The sequence below is a fragment of the Clytia hemisphaerica genome, unplaced genomic scaffold (genome assembly GCF_902728285.1).
Source record: "Clytia hemisphaerica strain Z4C2 unplaced genomic scaffold, Clytia hemisphaerica genome assembly, whole genome shotgun sequence".
In the NCBI taxonomy this organism is placed as follows: domain Eukaryota; kingdom Metazoa; phylum Cnidaria; class Hydrozoa; order Leptothecata; family Clytiidae; genus Clytia; species Clytia hemisphaerica.
The window spans coordinates 953,752-958,874 of record NW_027103555.1 but is presented as its reverse complement, the minus strand read 5'-3'; the positions used below and the strand labels follow the sequence as shown (position 1 = coordinate 958,874).

At 36.4% G+C, this 5,123-nt stretch overlaps 1 long non-coding RNA gene across 1 annotated transcript; it reads left to right on the top strand.

The window, feature by feature from the left end:
• Nucleotides 1–431: 431 nt before the first annotated feature.
• Nucleotides 432–2,286, top strand: LOC136800430 (uncharacterized). Its single transcript, XR_010845708.1, has 3 exons — nucleotides 432–528; nucleotides 1,412–1,494; nucleotides 2,146–2,286. It is a non-coding gene; the product is annotated as an uncharacterized lncRNA (long non-coding RNA).
• Nucleotides 2,287–5,123: the final 2,837 nt, after the last annotated feature.

The window sequence follows — 5,123 nt, the reverse complement described above, 5'->3', positions numbered from 1 at the left end:
ATTTAGGTTCCCACTTAGGTTCCCCCATCCCACTTTTCCGGTGTTCATTTAGGTTCCCACTTAGGTTCCCCCATCCCACTTTTCAGGTGTTCATTTAGGTTCCCACTTTAGGTTCCCAGGTTCCCCCATCCCACTTATCCGGTATGCCATATATTTGGGCTTTTTTCCGACAGATGGAAATTTTGTGATGACGTCATTGCTTTTTGAATGACGCCATCAAATTTATTTTCTTCCTAGAAATTTGTATCACGATGGAGAACATCTGTACCAAATGTCATGGCCATACTCTTCTAGATCGAAAATAATCGAGGGTGGTACCCCCCTTGGGATACGAAAGCCAAAAAAGGTTGGGGTTAACAGGGTTAAGCTGATAGCAAGTTAATTTCTAGGGTTCAAATTTAGACATTATATTTATTTTTTCCAACAGGGTGATCAAAACAGATTAACTATTATGATACAAATACAAATAGCAGAACAGATGAAAACTACTTTTGAAGCTTTTGAAGTCCAGATACCATTCTTCAACAGGTTTATTGCGTTTCCCGGGGGGGGGGGGGGGGTACTTAGGCAAAAATGGATGATGGGTATGTGCGGGCGATAAGGGGCGGTTTTTTCACCTTTCAAAGTCTCTCGGTTCGGAAAAACCCTAAAAGTTTAAATTAGTCTCTCTCTAAGGGTCGGAAAATTCAAGATTTTTAGGAAATTTTTTGATTTCCAGAGAAAAAATTGTAATAAAGTCTCTCTAAGGGTCACATTTTCAGCAAAAATCAGTCTCTCTAAGGGTCGGTTTTCGGAGGTCCCGTCCGCACATACCCCTCATTCGCCAACCCTAGTACCCCCCCCCCCCCGGGTTGTGTTTTGATATCAAAAGACGAAAAGCTTTTACTCTTAATAACATTTTTGACTTCCTATAGAAAATAAAGGAGCTGATTAGGAATTTGTCTCATTAAATCCCTTTAAACAATAGGTTGGTTCATGAAATAGGCTCTTCCAGAAAATCTTTGTACATGAGGGGGGGTGGAGGATATATTGGATATTTTGTCCGGGGGTAGTGAAAATCTGCAAAATGTGCCTTGTTTTAGGGGCGAATTTTCTCTGATTAGAGGGTGATTTCGAATGTACGGGGGTCAACTTATGCTTGTCCGGAGGGTGAGATCCGTTGTCCGGGGGTGAAAACTCACAATGTCCGGGGGGTAAATCTCCAAAACATTTTATATCCTCCACCCCCCTCATATTCAAATTTTTCCTGGAAGAGCCCAATTTTTATTAGAGCACGTGCTTCTGAAAAGCTTGGTGATAATTTTAGTCATTCTTTCAGAAATTTAAGCTTTTTCGAATGATTCTTCTTTTTTCTTTTCTTTTTTTGCATTATTGACCTTCATCCAGAAATGAATTGTTTCTTGTTTTTCAGGGGCCCTATAGTTGAATTCAAGAGTTTGACTTCGTCCAATTTGGTTTTATTACCTGATAAATGCACTCTTCTCTGGAATGTTGGTACGTCTTAACTCCTTTCAATTTATTAAAGCTCCTCTATCCAAAATCATTTAAGTACCTTATCGGTGAATGAAAAAATGAAAGGGTTTTTATTAGTCTAGAGCAGTACCGTGGTGGGTCGACCAAATCCGGGGAGGCTTTGGCAATTTTGGAAGTTTTGGCGATTTTATTTTGGCGCCCCCCTTTTAAAAGTAAAATATCTTTGTAAAAATGAAGCAAGCGAAGCGAGCACGAAAGTTTTTGGGTATTTTCTCTTTTTGGCTGAAAACTACCAATTAAGGTGTAAAAAAGTGGCGCCGGTCTATGGATTTATGTCTGGTGACAAAAGTGTAACATAATCTTACTCTGCGATAACACGTATACACTTTAGAGGCCATGGCTCCGTAAGACTTTCTACGTATCCCTTTAGAGCAGAGCATAGGTCATTTCACAGTCACAAAGCGTAATGGGTAATCAGGACCACTGCGCGCTAATAACGACTTACTTTTGTCAAAAGTTTTGAAATTTTTTAAAGATTTTCGCATCTAGCCAACAGAAAGCCGTTATGGAGGCGCAATCAGTCCTGATTACCCATGATCCATTTCGACTGTGAAATGGCCTATGGTAAACGCATAATGGTCAATCTAGGTATTACATTGGTTTCCTTTTCAGGTCACAAGTTCTCAAGCAAAGGAGGTGATAAAATTATGGAAGCGAACGTAACATTTAGTAATGAGTTTGTCCCTCCCATACGTACTGATCCATTGTTGGTTGGTGCAAATTCTTATATCACGGTAAGTTTAAAGTTAAGCCAGTTATGATTCGATGACTAAAAAATGCTTGAGCTTACAAAAGCATTGCTATTGTTAAAACGAGTCAGCAATACAGAAGAGTGCTCGTTTTTCTCAGTTTGGCTCTTTTTTGACAATACACTCCTTTTTTATAAGAACCAGTAATATTTTGCTGAAGTTCGGCTGTTCCTAATTTTTTTTGGCACTTTGTGCCTCAAATTATTCTTATCATGTTCTTATTTATAGGGTGTAATTGAGGTATTTTAGGCGTTTTACCCAATTTTTACTACTTTGACCCCTAAATTGCTTCAGGCTCAGCATTGCTTTTAAAATGCTCTTATTTTTTGGCGATTTTGAGCCTCGTTGTCGTTTTTATTAAATTGTTCTTAAAAGAAAAAAAAATTATGGTTTATAGTGCAGACCACTGACTTAGAAAACTGTGTAAAAAAAATGTTGAATACGAATTGAGAGAAGGGTCTGCGTCATTTATGAAGCATGAAAAATCGATACTCTGTTTTGTTTTTTCAAGAGCAGCAAACAGCCTCATACGACTCACCAGAAAGATGAAAATAAACACAAAATTTCTTCCTTTTTGACGTTTCAGTACTTCTTGTTACCTTGATACCAAAAGAAATGTATATTGACTGAATGGGCGTTTGTTTTCGATTGTTTTTTTATCGTTTACATATAAAAACAAATAGGTAGATTCGCTGGAGTTAGGTATTCGGTATTCGGGATTCGGGATTCGCATTCGGGATTCGAAAAAGCTCAATAAAAACTTAACGAAAAAAGATATTAACTTGAAATGAAAAACGGATGCAAGCACACATACTAAGGAATAAATCCCAATAAAAAAAATTCAGAATATGAGCTCAGTTGTCACGTGACTATGGGAAATTCCCCTATTCGGGATTCAAATCATGTCAGGGACCTTTCTTCAAAAGCTCGCCAGTCGTCAGTAAATGGTTGAATTGACTTAAAATAAAAAACGGATGCTAGTTCACATGTCAAGGAAGATATTCCAAAAAAATAAATTCAGAATATGAGCTTAGTTGTCATGTGACTACGGGAAATTCCCCTATTCGGGATTCAAATTATTTCAGGGACCTTTTTCAAAAGCTTACCAGTCATCAGGAAATGGTTGGATTGACTTCAAATAAAAAACGGATGCAAGTTCACATGTCAAGGAAAATATTCCAAAGAAAACAATTCATAATATGAGTTTAGTTGTCACGTGACTATGGGAAATTCCCCTATTTGGGAGTTATTTCAATTTAGAGACTATTTTTATAAAGCTTACCAGTCATCAGGAAATGGTTGGATGACTTCAAATAACAAACGGATGCAAGTTCACATATCTGGAAGATATTCCAAAAAAAATATTCAGAATATGAGCTTAGTTGTCACGTGACTATGGGAAATTCCCCTTTTTGGGAGTTATTTCAGTTTAGGGACCTTTTTTGAAAAGCTCATAAAAACTCAAGTAAGAAAGGTATCGACTTCATAAACAAACGGATGCAAGTTCACATATCTGGGAAAATATTCAAAAAAAATTATTCAGAATATGAGCTTAGTTGTCGCGTGACTATGGGAAATTCCCCTTTTCAAGAGTTCAATTATTTTAGGGACCTTTATTAAAAATGATTTGATTGACTTCAAATAACAAACGGATGCAAGTTCACATGCTAAGGAACAAGTTCCAAAAAAAATAATTCAGAATATGAGCTTAGCTGTCACGTGACTATGGGAAATTCCCCTTTTGGGAGTTATTTCAGTTTATGGATCTTTTTTGAAAAGCTCATAAAAACTCAAGTAAGAAAGGTATCGACTTCAAATAACAAACGGATGCAAGTTCACATATCTGGGAAAAGATTCCAAAAAAAATTATTCAGAATATGAGCTTAGTTGTCACGTGACTATGGGAAATTCCCCTTTTAAAGAGTTCAATTATTTTAGGGACCTTTCTTAAAAATGATTTGATTGACTTCAAAATAACAAACGGATGCAAGTTGGCATGCTAAGGAACAAGTTCCAAAAAAAATAATTCAGAATATGAGCTTAGCTGTCACATGACTATGGGAAATTCCCCTTTTTGGGAGTTATTTCAGTTTATGGACCTTTTTTGAAAAGCTCATAAAAACTCAAGGAAGAAAGGTATCGACTTCAAATAACAAACGGATGCAAGTTCACATATCTGGGAAAATATTCCAAAAAAAAATTATTCAGAATATGAGCTTAGTTGTCACGTGACTATGGGAAATTCCCCTTTTCAAGAGTTCAATTATTTTAGGGACCTTTCTTAAAAATGATTTGATTGACTTCAAATAACAAACGGATGCAAGTTCGCATGCTAAGGAACAAATTCCAAAAAAAATAATTCAGAATATGAGCTTAGCTGTCACGTGACTATGGGAAATTCCCCTTTTTGGGAGTTACTTCAGTTTATGGACCTTTTTTGAAAAGCTCATAAAAACTCAAGGAAGAAAGGTATCGACTTCAAATAACAAACGGATGCAAGTTCACATATCTGGGAAAATATTCCAAAAAAAAATTATTCAGAATATGAGCTTAGTTGTCACGTGACTATGGGAAATTCCCCTTTTTGGGAGTTATTTCATTTTAGGGACCTTTTTGAAAAGCTCATAAAAACTCAAGGAAGAAAGGTATCGACTTCAAATAACAAACCGATGCAAGTTTACATATCTGGAAAATATTTCCAAAAAAATTAGTCCAGAATATGAGCTTAGTTATCACGTGACTACGGAAATTCCCCTATTCGGGATTCAAATTATTTCAGGGACCTTTTTCAAAAGCTTACCAGTCATCAGGAAATTGTTAGATTGATTTCAAATAACAAAC